We start from the raw sequence: 18,838 nt of genomic DNA, 5'->3' as shown, positions 1-18,838 counted from the left end.
TCATCATCTAGTGCCACGGTTAATAATGAAGGAGTTCAGATTAGGAACTCACTTTAAACTGTTTTAAACTGTCTATAAACTCTCATGTACTATGAATACTTTGGTACAAATTTTTATTATGAAACCGAAGAATATATACCCTGTTCAATGAATTCATAGGCCTAAAATAAAACTAATTAATCAACTTATTCCCTATACTATTCCAGAATCTTATATGAGGTAGTTTTCAGAGATACAAATAACTGATTGCAAATAAAATGTTTTTCATATAAAAATAAAAACAAGAAAATAGGCAAAGAAATAGAGTGAAGAGAAAAATAGAAGTAGAAAAAAGATAAAGCCCTAAGGAGCATCTTGATATAAAAGATGATCTTGACAAGTTGCTAAATGTGGTTTAAAAATTTATTCAGATCTAGCCAAAACCGGTTTGGCTCAGTGGATAGAGCCTCGGCCTGAGGACTCAAGGGTCCCAGGTTCGATTCCCGTCAAGGGCATGTGCCTTGGTTGCGGGCACATCCCCAGTAGGGGGTGTGCAAGAGGCAGCTGATCGATGTTTCTCTCTCATCGATGTTTCTAACTCTCTATCCCTCTCTCTTCCTCTCTGTAAAAAATTAATAAAATATTTTTTTTAAAAATTTATTCAGATCTAATAGTAAGCACATAAAAAACTTACATATTTTTATTTTTAGACATTTATTTTTAAAGATAATAAAGAAAAATTAATAATAATCTATTAAATGAATAAAGTTTACTAAAATTTTATATTCTAAAAAAATTAATAATCTAAAAAATAATTCTTTAGAATACTGAAAACCTAAACTATATGGTACCCAAGGAAAGTTGCAATGATTTTACTACATGAAATGTTGGGATTCCCATTTTTTTTTCCCTGAATAAATGCTTTATTATCAGGGTATAATCAGTATGATGTTGAGTTAATTATGGCTTTCAATTTTCCCGGTGTCCTGTACAATTTTAAACTAATGTTAGTTCAGCTTCATCTTTATTGACTAATTTTTGTTATACATTTGGTTTCACCCTACATGTCTCAAAGTTGTTTTAAAAAAACAACAACTTTTAAGACATGAAGTTCTCCAAACCATTACTTGTACAGTGATACTACATTGGTGATATTCTACCTTTAAAGTTGTGCTATTAAATTAACTTTTTACCCACAGGTTAGGAATAATAAATGAGTGAGATATTTTCAAGTATGTAAGTGGACATATAATTAATAATTATTATCCTAAAAATTATATTTGATAGTCATAAATGCTACTAACAACGTTTTATCACCTGTGTCTATTTTGTTCCTCTTTAATTCTTTCCACCTAATTAGTTTTCCACATTCAAAATTTATCAAATATTTTTAAAGGGCCAATTATGTGCAGTTGTGTTATTTAATCTCAGAATATTCTCTCCCTCAAGGATATTAGCATGTCTGTTTTACAGATAAGAAAATGGTGGCTTAATAATGTTAAAGGATCATACTAAGTGATAGAGAGGAGGTAGCTGAATATAAACTTCCAAACATTTTTTAACACAACACCCCACCAATTGCTACATATTAAAGTCCCCTTAGTTATCTCATTAGTAGATGCCCTATTCAAATCTGAATTTTATGTCATTAACCCTGTGCCACTCACCTTAATTCAGGGACCTGGTGCCTTGAGTTATCCACATTAATATTATACATTGAGTCATCAGTCCAAGACAGAATAAGTACATTATATGTCACCTCTCCCACATCAAAACATGAGTTACCTCTTCATTAAGCTCCCCTCCCCCATTATATACACTTTATCAACCAAGGAAATTACAGTTAATACTTTATATGCTTCACTTATACAGGGTGGGGCAGTAGTAGGCTTACAGTTATGAGTATGAGAAATACAGAGTTTATTCTCATATTATTATTTATTAATTATTGTATTCTTTTTTATATGAACAACTGTAAATCTACTTTTGTTCCACCCTGTATTGCTATCCAGGGAATAACAAGTTGATTGCTTTCACATTTTAGACCCAAACCATTGGATGCTAATTTATATTAATCCTTAAGTTCCTTTTCATTCTAAAAACAATTCATTAAATTCTTTTCATTTTTTGCACAATAACACTAAAAATAAAACAAAATGAGCAGTTAATTCATTAGGTTTTACAGATTCATCACTAGTTTTAAAGATAAAAACTGACAATATCAACTTTACTAACATATCTCCTGCAACAAGTTAGGGAGTTAGAAGAATTAAGTAAAAAAAAATCTTTATTGCATTAGGGGTAGGAGTGCAAACAGGCCTCATGAGGAGGATGACCATATGTCCTGGTTTGCCTAGGCTCGTCCTGGCTTGTGCCTGTCCTCCTGTCATTCACTCTGATTTAGCATCTACCCAAATTTACAGTTTTTTAATTTTTTTAAATATATTTTTTATTGATTTCAGAGAGGAAGGGAAAGGAAGAGAGAGAGAAACACAATGATGAGAGAGAATCATTAATCACCTGCCTCCTGCATGTCCCCTACCCGGGATCGAGCCCACAACCTGGTCATGTGCCCTGACCAGGAATCAAACTGTGACTTCCTAGTTCATTAGTCAGTGCTCAACCACTGAGCCACACCAGCCAGGCATAGTTTTTCAGTTTTTAAAGACATGTTATTGCTCATTTTTTATTAAGATGAGGTGGGATGGGTTTGATAGATTTCTGCTTTGTTTGAAGCTTCTGCCATAATCTGGTCTAGTAGTTTGTGAGACCCATGTGCAATGAAGAGATTCCTCACTTTAACTTGTGGTTAAATCTGAAAGACAATGATCAGCCTGTCTCTCTAGTCCCACCCTCTCTAGCTACAACTTCCCTGCAAAGACTGCATGCATTGTCCTTGCTGATAAAACAAAGCTTGCAAGACATCAGGGACTAGGAACAGCTAACTGCTTCCATACCAGATGCACAAAGGGGCCAGGACACCAGTGCTTGACATCAGTAGGACATGTGGGAAATTCTGCTTGTCGTGTGGGAAATGTGTATGAGAAGTAGATAATGAGCAGTCCTGCTCTGCAGAGAGTAGTCTATAATGTGTTTGTCACTTATTGTATGGTACTATCCTGCATTGATTGGAAAACCTTTCAGCAGGAATAACAGAGAAAAGGGAAATGAATATTTAATGTGTTAGGTAATGAACTTACAGTTCTTAAAAGAATTGATGGGAAGCATGTAACTTGCACAAAAAGCTTGTTAATATTTACCACCCATTACAGGGACCATAGATATGTCAGTAACTACATGACCATCAGAAGGTGCAAATCTTTAACAAAGCACCAGTGTTCACATCACATTCTGTTTGCATTTTGCTCAAAATTAGTTAGAAATTTAGAATCAAAGAAAGGAGTAGCAAAAATATTCATATTTTGAATATGCGACAAACTGTAATTATTGCAAATGGTGTCTACAAACAGAAACATATTGAATTGGTCCTTACAAATGGAAAAATTAAAAAAATTAAATGAGAGCTCAACAAGCATGAATGACAATTTTTAAACTTCACAATTACACTTTTTAATATCTTGAGTTATGGGAAGAATTTTTTGTTGGTACTTCTCTCTTTAATGGAATATATTTATATATTTTGAAGTACTTAAATTTAGCTAACCATTCAGAGGAATCATAATAGAGATGACCTATTGATGTATTGAATCTCATAGAAACATTTGGCAAATAAATTTATAAATAAAAGTAAGTAATATATAAGAATATTTATGTTTCAATATAAAAATATTAAAATTGAGGTTATACTCCATGAATCATAATATGCTTTGGCTTACCTGGTACCTTAGCACTTATACAGATGATATTTTTCAGTTAAAATTTTTATGGCCTCAAAAAAAAAAGGGTCAATTGAAATGTGCACAATTTCCTATGTATTGTCCATCTTTGAAGCAGTTTGCTGGTAATTTTTACTAAAAATATTTGTAAAATAATAGGACTCTATTGAAAAATATGCATTTTCCAATAATACCAGTGACATAGTACTGGAGAGAGATGTAGATAAGAACCTGTTTAAAGCATCTAACTATGTGTATATATACTTTTTCCACTTATGTTGTTTCTAATCTTATTTTTCTTGGTGAATTTTTATAGGGCTTTACAATCCTTTAAAAAATTTCTCTTTCAGTATATATTTTCTAAAATTGAGGACAGTCTTTGATAAAAGCAGTACAACTATCAGACTCTGGAAGTGAACATTGCTTATGTCCAGATAAGTGAAGAAGTATTTTAATGTGGTTTACTACCCAAGATATGTGCTATTTTTATTTTTAGAAAGAATTTTATCTGGAAAATAGTTATTGAATAGAACTTTTTTTTATTGGTTCTTGGGTTTTCAAGAAGCTTGGGTCATGAGACACCATTGAAATGATGTTGTGGTGGTGGTCCATTTTTAATCTAGATGAGGTTTCTCAACCTCAGCACTACTAACATTTGGGTCAGATAATTATTTGCATGTGAGGTGGGAGGACACTGTTTTGTGTGTTATAGAATTTTGAGCAGCATCTCTGCCCTATACCCTCTAGATACTAGTAACATCAGGCGGTTGTCACAACCAAAAATGTCATCAAACATCGCCAATGTCCCCTGAGGAGCAAAACCACCCTCAACTTTAGATGAATCACCCAGAGGATGAATTTCAGAGGGAAAGACAAGTGGTAAAGTCAGACAGATAATTTGGAAGACACTGGGATGGAAAACATTGGAATAAAAAGAGAAATGGGGGGAGTAGGGGTGCTGGGAGAAATCATGGATTTGTGGGTTTTTTTGAAATGGAGATTCAAGGTACCTGGGTTATATTCAAGCAGATGGGTCTGACAGACAGTTGAATATACAAACCTGTAACTTCATGAAGAAGTTTCCCCTTGAAGGAACGTTTTGAGTGTTGTAAGCTGAAGTGAGGATGGACATGTATAGAGGAGCAAACAAGTGGACCAACAATACAACCTGGGGACATAAAGAAAGAGAGGGGTGGACAGCATGAGAGAGAACTAACTATTAAAGACAAGGAATGGTCCAGGGTAGGAGAAGAGCTAGGAAAATGTGAGATCACGTCTGACATAGAAGCCTTTCAAGAAAGAAGCTGTCTTAGGAACAATGCTACAGAAAAGCACATTCAGGCAATAAATGTAAAATGTTCTTTGGGCATAGCAGTCAGTTTGAGAGAGAAATACAAGACTAAGTGGAGACTGTTATTCTGCTCTATAAACTTGGTGGCTGACACATAGTGAGTACTCAAAATGTGAGATGAATGAAAGAATAAATAAGTAAATTGTATTGAATTATACTGAAAAAGCACCTCTTTTGAGAATAGAGAAGCAGGTCTCTGTGCCTATAATAGTCTTTGACTATAATAGTATATCAAATATCATATCTAAGTACCTTTTGGTAATGCAAAATGTTCTATGATTGTGTATGAAGTATTTTGAGACTCTCAGAAATAGGCATTTCAGAGATATATTTTTAATATATCCCTCTCCATACCAATATGCACATATAGACAGTTGAATTATGCCAGTCACAAAATAACTTCACTGTGGAATTGGACTCATTTAATTTATAAATGATCATTTGTACATCCTGAAATATGCCAAGTTGTGTCTAGAAGGCTGTCAACAGCTGTGTCATGTAGCTAATGGATTTTACCACCAGAGATGTAAAAAGTTGATATAATACTTATCACCAGCATGATGTGTTCTAGATAACAAAAGTAGAGAGAAGGTTTTCTTGCATGAAAGTTTAATGCACTTGGTATGGATTTAAGAATTAGTTTTCTACATGTGGTTCATGGTATTCAGTATACTTAATATCAATTTCCAATTCTAAGATATTTTTTAAATAATAAACTAGTTTCAGCCTAATTTCATTAAACACTAGCATATGTAGCCTTTTTGCTTACTCTACAAGTTGAGAAAGTCAAATATTAAATGCTATAGAAATTCATTTTCTAAGTTGCAATTGCAGTAAAAGGGAATTAGTCATTGACTCTTCTTGTCAAGCTACAAGAAAAGAGCTGTGCTAAACTTTGCCAGTTTGAAATTTTTTACATCATGATTTTACTCACAAGAGACACTTTTTCTGTGTATTTACTCTCAGAGTACACATTTAATGGTTCAAATGTCATTATTTTTATTCCCATTGTGCATCTTCAGTATATAATAAAATACTGTGGATAAGAAAATATTGCAAATAATCTCTTCAGAAGTTGTCTGGGTGCCACCAAAGAATAAATTCACTCTCCTTTTATAGTTAAATTAATACCTTAACTCTATTTAGACATACGTTTTCAAGGACTTGAATGATTGAAAAGAGTAATGCGTGATTCTCAATCAAGTTAGTATGACTTGCATACTTGTCTGTACTGATACACTACTGAATAATGACAAGGCATAAATAATAAGCATAAATTATAATTCTTATTCTCAGGAGCTTGCAAGCCTGCGGGAGAGAAGGGACCATATATAAATCAATAAGAAAACAATGACATGCTGAGCACTCTAGAACTCTGTGCATGGGTAGAAGGTATTTAGCATAGAAGACAACCAAGAAGGCCAGAGGTGTTCTTCATCTATTTTTATGTTGATGTTGATAATGGTCCCAAAGAGAAACTTGTTTTTCCCAATTTCTACTCTAATCTTTTTTATGAGACGGAGATGGAAAAAGGGGAATTGAATTTGCCATTTGGAGGAGGAGCACAGGATTAAAGCAAGGCATCAAGAGACAAGAGATCTTGAGCACTTTTTGATCTGAAGGGTGTTTTACTGTACTTTCCTTATTGAGGAACGAGAACCACAGGTCTGCTTTGGGCATAGCTAATTTTACTTAGTCCTTTGAGACTCGCAGTAGTAGGGAAGAGGGCCCTTAAAAAAAGAACTTAAAGTATATATATTATCAACTCCGTCACTTAGCTTTTTTGGCAATAGCTTTATTTTTTGGTTTTTAAATAATATGCCTTTTTACTTAAAAATATTCAATGTAATTGCTACCACAAGCAAACCAATAATCTGTTTTGTACTTAGAAGTTCATTCACTGATTAAAATAAATCACTAAAACGTGCTTTAGGAGAATAATTTATATTCCTTGAGTACAATGTCATTGTACTTCCTGAGGCCAAGAAAGTATATTCATCTAGAAAGTAATACTGATAAATTTAAGAAAAGATTGAACCATTTTAAAATAGAGTAGGTTCTTGCAAGCAAAGCTAATTTAATCTTGTGGAGTTTGGAGGGTTATTTAACACTGACCCAGAGATTAGCTATTACATTGAAAAGCATTCAAAACAGTCATGTGGACTACCTCAAATTATCCAAGAGATTTAAATTCCCTTGCAGAAGTAAGCAAATGATTGTGTCTTCACATCTGCTCTCAGTACAAAGCACAGCTTCATCTACTGGATTCCAGACCAAAGCAGCTTTGCTTATAGGAAGATGTGTTATGAACGGTAGCATGAAACCTGAGAGAAATACTGTCTGTTCACTCATCTTGAGTTGCCAAGAAGGGAAGTCACAGACATGAGCCATGTGCTTGCTAAAAAGCCAGCAGAACCATGCGTGGAAGAATTGCAGGTATCTGATGAGGTATCCGTCATCTGTGTAACACATACTTCTGTTTTCTCAGTATTCGTACAGCCTGGAGCAAAGTGGAGGAAGAGCCTCAGGCTCTGAGCTCCAAGAAGTAAATTCTTTGGGGAGGTACTGGATAGGCTGAGGCTAGAGATTTGTCTCAAGAGACCTGCGTTCCCCAAACCTTCCTTTGCCAAAAGTAACTGAGTGATCCTAAACAATGTACACGCTCTCCTGGTCTTCCCTTTCTTTCTTTCTTTGTGCAATATGGAGTTTGAACAAGGCAATCTCTAAGGTTTCTGCCAGTTTTAATAAAAGGCCCTTTCCTATTTATTCCCAAGAAAGCCTTGAACATTCTATGAGTGAACAAATTTGCCATCACATTTGAAAATGGAGAGAGAAAAGCAAAGAATGGACAACAATGTCGGCTCTCGACCGTGATTCCTTTTCTCCTTCTACTTGCTCTCTTTTCCCATTATCTGATTTTCTCTAAAGTGACATTACCCAAATGCATAAAATGAAATTATGTCTGTTCAGACTGAATGCCTAGTGATGATGATTAATGCCCTGGTTTTTATACAGGGCTTAGTGGAAACCAATGCAAGAGCCCTACCACCAGGTAGAATAACACCTTTTATTTGACATTCCAGTCTCTTTTGAAGTGTAAGATGTGAGAGAATTCATTTTAATATTTTACCTTCTTTTATATAATACTATCTTTTTCAACAATGCTTTCTTGAAGATCTGAAATCCCACTGTGTTGGGTTCTGACATTGTGAAATGGCTGCTTTAGTGTTGGCACAGATTAAGTTTCATATACTTATGAGTTTAAAAAAAAGGAATAAAAAATGAGCATTGACCTATGTCCAAATAGTAGTTATTCATGTTTCCTAGTGAGTCAAATAAGAGATCAAAATAAAGGACCTTGGAAAGAATATGACAGTAGATTCCTTTGATAGCACTACCTAGACAGAGTCCTGTTACTACTGCACCCTGGGGACAGGGTGAGTTTCTGCTAACAGTGCTCATAGGTGCCTTTTTCACAGCAATACAGAGTCAAAATCTCAGGAAAACTTTTCTCTACTACTCAATATTCAAATATTTATATTTTAATAATGCCTAGCTAATGTCTCTTTTCAGCCCTCATCTAGATGGTCTCAGTTCTCTAATATGGCCATAATACCCAATATTCTCATTGACCACACATTTTAGTCACTTATTCTGCATATACCTGCTACATGCCTATCGTTTTCAAGGTATGCATGAGCAATATAATATGTGCAGAAAAGTCAGAGTTACCATCCACAATGACTTATATTGTGGAAGGGGGTACAAAAAACATACACAATGAGAAAAACAAAAGAACAAAATGCAAGCATAACAGTCATGGAACAGATGTCATGAGGAAGGGTTTTGTTTTGTTTTTTATTATTATTTTTTTTTAATTTCTTTATTGATTAAGGTGTCACATATTTGTTCTCATCCCCCGATTCCCATCCCACACCCCTCCCCACGGATGCCCCAACCCCCCGTTGAACTTAACCGTTGGATAGGCTCATATGCATGCACACAAGTCCCTTGGTTGATCTCTCCCCCCTTGTTTTGTTTTTTAAAACCAAGTACTTTGATTTAAAGTCAGGGAGCTTAACACTGAGTGAAATAATCAGGTGAGGCTCCATGGAGGAGGTATCGCTTGAGGGAGCATTGAAAGATATGAAAGACTGAGATAAGCAGAGAAGACAGGATGGTGTGAACTAAGGCAATGTTTCTCAAGGGCCAGCTGTACCATGGTGTGCATAATATACTAGTACAGATATTATAGTAAATAATATTGAACCACACGGTGAAAAAGTTTTCTCTTTTCACAACCACCCTAAGGGGAAGGAATTAGCCTGAGGTTAGGAGTGAAGGATCTTACTAACGGGCACATAGCTAATTGGTCATACAAATGAGTTTGGAACCCAGGCCTGTTTCATTCTAAAACTTATATTCTTCATCATGCCTGGAAACCCTATTCATCTCCAAGCCCCAACATCAATACTAGCTTTTTCTGTCTAAGCCAAACTTTCCAACAGATGGCCAATTTCCTTTTTGGCCATTCTGCACTAGCATTATGGGTTTCTGGGTAGTGATTTCCTTTTCCCTTCACTAGAATTGTTTATCTGGCCATCTGATGACTAGGTTGTGCGTACCTAGAAGGCCTATTCACATGTCCCAATGCATCAGCACTGTACTTTTCTCATGGTCAAGGCTCATATTGTTTGAATTGAGCTGAATTATCTCCCTATGCCATGGCCTATCACCGAAGTGCAGCTGCACCTCCTCAGAGTGGAAGTCAGAACAGGAGCTCTGGAGAAGATAGCTCATGAACTACCTGGAAAGGCTTTTGCCTTTGTCAAATTCCAAGAATCTAATTAATTAATTTTGAGCAAATCAGCCATGCTTTGGATTTGTTTTTAACTTTAGACTCTTTTTATTCTTGGGTTTTATAATGCCCGGGTTAAGTAGCACAAAAATGGATACCTGGTAATTATAGACTTCTAGATCCCAGAAGATAATTTTAAAAAGTATCTCGCCAGGATGCGGAGAAAAAGGAACCCTCGTGCACTGCTGGTGGGAATGCAGACTGGTACAGCCACTGTGGAGAACAGTATGGAGTTTCCTCAAAAAACTGAAAATGGAACTCCCATTTGACCCAGTAATCCCACTCCTGGGAATATATCCAAAGAAACTAGAAACACCAATCAGAAAGGATATATGTACCACTATGTTCATAGCAGCACAATTTACAATAGCTAAGATTTGGAAACAGCCTAGGTGCCCATCAGCAGATGACTGGATCAGAAAACTGTGGTACATCTACACAATGGAATACTATGCTGCCATAAAAAAGAAGGAATTCTCATCATTTGCAGCAACCTGGATGGAATTGGAGAACATTATGCTAAGTGAAATAAGCCAGTCAATGAAAGAAAAATACCACATGATCTCACTCATTTATGGATAGTAAAGAACATTATAAACTGATGAACAAAAAGATAGATACAGAGACAGTAAAGCATCAAACAGACTTTCAAATTACAGGGGGAAAGTTAGGGAGAGGTGGGGGAGATAAGAAATCAAACGAAGGACTTGTATGCATGCATATAAGCATAAACAATGGACGCAAAACTCTGGGGGGTGAGGGCAAGTATGGGTGTGGGGTGGGGGGGCAATGGTAAGATATGTACACATATAATATCTCAATAAAAAAAAATGTCAAAAAATAAAAAATAAAATAAAAAATAAAAAGTATCTCGCCAAAGAAGGCATACGAACAGCCAATATATATATATGAAAAGATGTTCAACCTCACTGGCAATTAGGGAAATTAAAATCAAAACTACAATGAGATACCACTCTACACCTGTTAGAGTGACCATTATCAACAAGACAAGAAATAACACGTGTTGGAGAGGTTGTGGAGAAAAGGGAACTCTCATTCACTGCTGGTGGGGATGTAGATTGGTACAACCACTAGGGAAAGCAGTCTAGCAACTTTTCAGAAAATTAAGAATAGAGCTACCATATAATCCAGCAATCCCTCTCCTGGGTATATACCCAAAAAACTCAAAATCATGTATTCACAAAGATATATGCACCCCTGTGGTCACTGCAGCATTATTCATGGTGGCCAAGACATGAAAGCAATCAAAGTGTCCTGCAATAGAGGACTGGATAGAGAAGATGTGGTACATATACATAATGAAATACTACTCAATCATAAGAAAGGATGAAATAGCACCATTTGTAATAACATGGATGGGCCTTGAGAACATTATGCTAAGTGAAATAAGTCAGTCAGAAAAATCTAAGAACTATATGATTTCACTCATAGGTGGGATATAGAACTGAAACTCGTAAACACAAACAGCAGTGTGGTGATTGCCAGAGGGAAAAGGGTTGGGGGGGGAAGGGGTCTTAATATAAGGTGACAGGAGAATATTTGACTCTGGGTGGTGGGCACACAGTGCAATATACAGATCTTGTTACATAGAAACCCACACGTGAAACCTATATGCTCATGTTGACCAATGTCACCCCAATCAACTGAATAAATATAAAAAGATTTTAAAAAGTAAATGTAGCATAACAAAAATTTTAATTTTTATCATCACATAACCCCCCCTCCCCAAAAAAATATAAAGTATCTTTCCCAACTCTTTTATTCTATCAATGAGGAAACTGCAGACTAAGGAAGTTTCATGAGTTGCTTAAGGCCAGTAGGGCAGGCCTCAGTGAAAGGTCTCTTGATTTCTGGTAGTAAATTATCTTCCATATTGATGGCTTTGAGCTTGGAGGTCATGTGCTCTTCTTCCCGCCCATTGTAGGAATTCCTGACTACAGTAGCAGTGATGTCAGCAGGTGCTGCTTTTGAGCCTGGAACAGGAACTCACAATTTTTAAACAATCTATTCCATTGTAAATTAAAGAGTGCCTTTTTCTCTATTGAACCTTATATTCATACTTACTGCTCTTAACACTAGAGGCTTCCTTCAGTGATCCTCTGGTCCCAAGGCTTTATCTACATCTGTAAATTGAGGGCTTTCAAATTTGTATCTCCAGACCAACCTTCTTCTCTGAACTCTAGACTCATATACTGCCTGCTGGATATCTCTCTTTGAATGTCTAATAAGCCTCTCAGATGATGATGATGATGATGATGATGATGATGATGATGATGATGATTTCTGCTGCAAAAAGCATTATTGTTTCATTTGGTCCAATGCATGGGAGAGGGCTGCAGGGTGGTTAAAAGAATGGCTAGTGGTTTTGGAGAGAGGCTCAAGCAAAAGCCAGAGACCAGGGGAATGCAGAGGGGCCTCTCAAAGGCCTCTGGGCTCCAAAGGCTCCTAGTCGTGCTTGAGGGTGAGCCTTTGGAAGAGATACTCGCCCAGCCCAGCCTGGGGGCCGGCCAGCCTGCGGAGGTGAGCCAGGTGTGGCCCATCTTCTTGATGAGTTTCACCTGCTCACCCCGGAAGTGGTTCTCCCGGAGGTCACAGAGCTGAGGGTCTGCGCGGGCAGAACCCAGGGCCTGCAGCTCCACAAGGGCCTGGCTCAGGTTCCTCTCCAGGCCAGGGCGGCTTCCATGGCGTCCTGAGTGTTGCCCACTCCTCCTGGGAGGCTTCCGCGCGTCCTGGAAGAGAATGCGGCCACCGCGCTGGTTTTGCATCTTTAAGAGACGCTCAGAGCCCTCAGCTTCTCCGCCAACTCATGGAAGAAGTGGCCCCCACCCTGGAGAGCCACATCGTCCCTGTCGAAATGGAAGCCCAGAGAGAGGTAGGTGGGGGAGGCCCGCAGATGCAGGCTGGCCAGGCAGTTGACCGCAGCCTCCACCTCGGTGGAGTAATTCTGACGAATCTGGGAGCTCATGGTTGTTCAGTAATAAGGAGTTAAGTAGGGAAAAAAAAAACAAAATGGTGTTGGCTAGTCTCTGAGTTGGTTCTGAAAGTGGTGACTGGATAAAACACTAGAGAGTGGTCGAAGGCTGGAAAAAGGGGCATCCCTGAGTCTGTTCCATCCAAATACTGTTGAAGCAAGAGACAGATCCAGGACTGCCGAGGGCGCTGTCGAGCCTCTCTGATTTAATACCAGAAAACAAAGTCTTGATTATACCTTGCCACCAAAAGCTCTCTCCTATCCCCCAGTCTTTTTCATCTCATGAAACTTTATTTTCCAGTTGCTCAGGCCAGAAACCTAAATGTGTCTTATATTCTCTTTCATTGTACACCTAACCCCTCAGCTACCATATTGGCTCTACTTTAAAACTACTTCCAGAATCTTAACAAATTCTTACCAACTCCACTGTTCCCATTGTAGTCCAGGCTACTATTCACTCTTGCACAGACAACTTTAATTGGTATAATCTAAAAATTTGATAATGCCATCTTAATATAAACCACTGCCTACACGTGTTGAAGGATGTAGAGATAAGGACAAATGTTCACATAGCGAGAGATTCTCTCTACAAACGACCTGAGCTTTATTCGTCTATAACAAGGTACTGGTTGGTATGGCACCTTCTAGAAAGATGGCTTAGATTTACCAGTCTGCTTTGCTCATCTGCTAAAAGGCTATATCCCATTGGGCTTTACTGTTCCCATCCAGAGACTTACTTTCTTCATCTACTGTGATTATAATGACCTGCTAGGAAATCTAAGAAGAAACTCTGAAGTCGACCGCTTTGGGCAGGCTGGTCTCTAACTAGCCCTGTTTTCGGCTTTGCTGGAGGTTTCCTGGAGGCTTTGCACTTCTAAAAAGCAGTGGAGATGGGCAACCTGCCATTTCTGTGAATGCCTTGCATAGCTTGGCATCACAAGGTAATAAAGAACATAGCAATAACAATTGCTACTATTTGCCGAGTACTTACCATGTGCCAGGCACTGTGCTTGGCACTGTCCAAAATCTCATCTAATCTGCACACCTTTATATAGTAGATGTGACCCCTATTTTCTAGAAGAGGAAACTGTGCAGAGTGGGTATTGGTAGGTGCAGTGGGTGCCTTATCCCGATCCCCTTTGCTGGGTGGGGTACTGTCAATTGTCAATTTGTTGCCTCTCAGCTCCGAAAGGACCCTTCAATATATGCTCTGTATTAACAGAATTCCAGTAAAGGGCACTAGAGGGACACTGCGGGAGGAAGAGGCTCTTCTGCCTGTTTCATAGTGGCATTGGAGGCTGGCTTTGGGAGTGTGAGGACTTCCAGTGAAGCATCAAGCCCCCAAACACAGCCCCTCTATAAACCCGTGGTCTTAGCCTGGCCATAATCTTTCCAGAACCCCAGCACAGCTCGCACCCTCTTTCCCTACCCCCGCCAGCACCCAGACCTCATACACCCACAGCATCAGTTGCTGATCGCCTGCTCCCCACTTGTACTCAGCACTCCAGAGGGTGATGGCCTATTGTTTGCCCAGCAACCCATATCCTCTGCAACCTGGCCAAGCCAGTGTACTTCTCTACTGTCTGGTGGGCTGAACATTACTTTCTTCAAGTTATTCCTTCTGTGGATTCTGTTCCCCAGCCCTAGGGTACTATGCAGTTATTCTTTTATTATCACTAGCAATTATTTATATTAAAATTTTCCTGCTTTACTTATTGTATAATTTTTATATCCAGATTGGACCCAGGCCACTATAGACCCATCTCGTAGCTGCTACAAGCATTGGCTGCTAACACAGCTGCCAGGTTCCTCAGACAATTGCTCTCAGCCAATGAGAGCTGCTTTGCCCAAGAGATGAGCACCCTCCCTAATTCTCCTGCTCACCTTCGGGCCAGAGCCAATGACTGGCCCACAAAAGCCAGCTCCTTCAGGCAGACAAGTCTGTGGTGCAATTTACCTTCTAGAGCTCCCCTATGGATCAGGTCAGAGCGAAAATTTGCGAGAAACCCTGTCCTGTCTGTTCTCAGCTCTCTCTCCCCTTCTCAGTCCTGCCCTCCTCTTTCCCTCGTGGTCTTTTCCTGAGAGTACTTCCTTGAGAAAGTGGGTGTATCCTAATCCTGTGTCAGGCTCTGCATTGGAGGAACCTGACCTCTGACATGTACCAAGGCCACAGAGCTAGAAGATAATGAAGCTGGTGATTGTACCAGGTCTATTTGCATCAAATCCTGTGCTCTTACCCAGCAACTTCTCTTGGATGAGGAATCTCTCACCTCCAATGTGTTCCCCCTAACCCAATGTGCCTTCTGTGCTATGCCATCTCGGCCTTGAGGATGGTCTGTGACTGGTTCAGAGTGAAGTTTGTGATACTGGCTCAGCAGTATCCAAGGTCTGTGTCCACTGTTCCCAGGGGGCCATATGCCCCTAATTGTTTCATGGAGGTTTACATAGCCCCTGCTGTTACTACCTCTTCTCTCTTACTCTCCTTTTATCGCCCAAGAGTGTAGCCCAACATCCTGACCCTCCCAGTTCCCTGAGGTGAGTCGGCTTGTTTAGCTAAACTATGCTCCTCCTGTTCAGCCACATTTATTTGGGCTAGACTAGTTCTCCGTGCCCTGGGAAATGAACTAAGGTTCAGAAACTAAGATGACAGCTTGACACTTGCATGCCTGTTAGGTAAATAATAGTTTTTATTGGGGGCCATAGCAGTGGGTTTATTTATAATTCCTGCCACCACACACTAGCACTTAATGGGGTGGTGGGGACAGACAGTCCAAAGGCTGCTTAGGGACCCAGAGGAACTAGGAGGATGGAGACTTGGCAGAGATTGTATGTGTCAATCTTGAAAGATAATTGGGCCAACACTGAGTGAGAGCAGCTTGTTCCAGTCCATTCCATTTTCAGATGCTCTAACACAGAGTGAAAGATTCAGCAGACAAGTCAACAGGTCTGGGCTGAAATTGTCTCTTTTCCATGATCCCAACATGTATTTTGGTTTTGTGGGTTGTTCTTTGACCACCACATGCAGATCCCTTTGGGGAATTCTCAGCCTAGTCAGTGCTCCCTGGTCGACTCTGACTCCTGTTTTCCCATTTGGTAGTAATTACTTGACAGCTACACAGCTTCTCTCCCTTCATCAAACATGCACACGTGCTAATAAATAAAAGCCTGGTGATCTTATTATGGGCGCTCCTTTTTTCAGAGAGGCAACCTATTCCACTTCAGAAGTGGTGCCGCTCTCTTCAGCATTGCCACATTTCCTTTGTGGCTGGATGAAGGACAGCTGTAGCTAATCCAGCCACAATTCCAGTTGTCCCACAGTTAAATGAAATTATTAGCCATCCCCACAGAGTGTCAGCAAACTGCAAATAGAAATGCGCCTTTGAAGGCAGCTGAATCCAACTGGGAATTGAGAAATTAATAGAAATTTAGAATAATGGGCAAGCTTGCAATGAACCGTTCATGAGTTCAGAAACCTAGTTCCTTTGGTAATTTGAATGAGCAGCTTTGCTAATAAAGTTTGTCTGTGTCTCATGAACCTTCTGGATCTACCTGTCATTCACAAACAACTTGAATTATCACTATCCCGTCAAATGTTGCCCTTTCCCTCAGCCTGCTGACTGGCTCTGGAAGCAGATTTTCTCCACTGTAGGCAGGGAATGGAGGGAGAAAAAGAGAAGAAGCTTTTAGCACCAGCTGAGGCAGGCTGGCCTACATCTACATCAAAGATAAAGCATGTTTATTTCATGAAGGAAACTTTGGATGAATTTCAAGTGGTACAACATTTATTTGAAAGGGCAGCTGTTCCCAATAGAAATTCCCAATTATGATCAAGATCTACCCATGGTTCTTGACCCCTCTACTCAGTAGATCTGCAAGTGCCATAATCCCCACTCCTCTGCCCACAGGGGGGTTTAAACTGCAGAAAAATGAGCCGATGTCACTGGCATCTTCAAGCTTTTAACAATCCTCTCATTCCCCACACCAGTGAAGCATATTGGCGTTTGCTTATCACCTTTATTTATGTGCTCTTAACTTTTCTCTCCCCAGTGGAACAGAAATGTATGTCCCTCAAGGAAACACAAAGCATTGCCCACTGACAAAAGCATCAGGAACCCCTTTTGCATTCTCTGCAGTTTCCCCGGCAGTTGGAGTGCTGTTCTCAAGGAAACGGTTATCAACAGGATTGATTTTTCCATTCGGCCCCTGGGATTGCAGCAGCCTGGCAGCTGGCCAGGTGCAGGGCACTGAGGCCTCCCAGGAGGCTGAGGAACAATTCAGGGATCCGAGGGCAGGTTGAGCAGCCAGAAGGCATGGCTTTGATGCAAGTAAAGCAGGTTGGTGAAGAGCTCAAACGCTAGGTTTTCCACTACATTGCAGCCGTGTGATGGTACAGAAGATATTTAACCTCCCGGAGACCATTTCTTCATCTTTACCTGGAGACTGTTACGAAGTTACTGTGAGGGTTATTTGAGGGATTCATGTAAAGTCTCAGCATAAACCCTGGTAGAAGGCTAATATTTTTGCTGGGTACAGTAATCATCATTGCTAATTAAGATTGAGGGGCTATCATCTGCTTTTCTTCAAAAGTGTTCTTTCTAGTTTATTTAGCTATAGGAATTAAGACATTTCACCATACTTTTCCATAATTTCTAAAAATCTGTTGATTTTCATTTTTAAAATCTAAACTTTTAAAATAGGTGGCCAGTTTCTGAGCAGGTGAGCACATATGTGTAGGTATGAGTAATTGTAATTAATACACATGTTGCTTTCTGCAGGCAAACATTTTAAGAGCTTAAAAATTTGTCTTACTATATGAAGTCTTTTATGACATTTTTATTTTTTAATTTTGTTCATCAAAATTTGTTTGTAGGAAAAATACACACTTGTTTGTTTATGTATTTAACAAATACTTAACATAATTTTTACTGAGTGCTAAGCATGTTCTAGGTCTGTTACAAATATTAACTCAGTTAATCCATATTACAACACTATGAAGTCAGGTCTATTATTATCCCCATTTTACAGATATGTACAATGAGGCACAAAGAAATTAAGCAAGTTGTTTAAGATCCTGTAGGTAGAAAAATGCCCAGCCAGGATGTTAATCCAGGCAGGCTGGTTTCAGAGTCTGTGCTTGTAGGTATCAGGCTAGGCCAATCTAGCTCATTTGTATTGTGGGGTCTTTTCAATAACAGGAGTTGGGATTATTTAAATTGTTTTGTGTGGCTGTCGGGATGGGATTTCTGGATTGATACACAGTCACCTTCTTTAGTCAGTGTAAGACTGTGCATTAACCAGGGATTTCCCCTTTGCATGAGGGAGGCAGCAAAGTGGTATGAAGGACTCGCTCTTAAGAACCTGTGTCATGTGTATTAAGAGCCACTGGAGTTGAGTAAATTAGCCTGTGTTGTGTGTTGTGTGGGGTTTTTTAATGAATCTAAACAAGATTCTGAGACCTTTGGCATACTGAATCACTTTAAGAATCTCCGCCGAAACTGGTTTGGCTCAGTGGATAGAGCGTTGGCCTGTGGACTGAAGGGTCCCAGGTTTGATTCCTGTCAAGGGCATGTTCCCAGTGGGGGGCGTGCAGGAGGCAGCTGATTGATGTTTCTCTCTCATCGATGTTTCTAACTCTCTATCCTTCTTTCTTCCTCTCTGTAAAAAATCAATAAAATATATATTTTTTTAAAAATCCCCTTTATAGTGACTCAAAGTAATTCTATTCCATACAAATAGACCTCTACATTGAGACCAAGATTTATCATTTATCTTTTATTTCTTCTCATAAATAAATTCGTAAGTGTAAGAATATGTAAAGTACT

At 39.0% G+C, this 18,838-nt stretch overlaps 1 protein-coding gene across 1 annotated transcript in view; it reads left to right on the top strand.

Annotated features, from left to right (window-relative positions):
* KCNH8 (potassium voltage-gated channel subfamily H member 8) overlaps positions 1-18,838 on the top strand; it is a 285,990-nt gene that overhangs the window by 52,402 nt on the left and 214,750 nt on the right. The window lies entirely within an intron of this gene.

This window comes from Eptesicus fuscus, chromosome 18 (assembly GCF_027574615.1).
Source record: "Eptesicus fuscus isolate TK198812 chromosome 18, DD_ASM_mEF_20220401, whole genome shotgun sequence".
Classification (NCBI taxonomy): domain Eukaryota; kingdom Metazoa; phylum Chordata; class Mammalia; order Chiroptera; family Vespertilionidae; genus Eptesicus; species Eptesicus fuscus.
The sequence above is the reverse complement of the archived record's forward strand: the minus strand, read 5'-3'. Positions and strand labels throughout refer to the sequence as shown.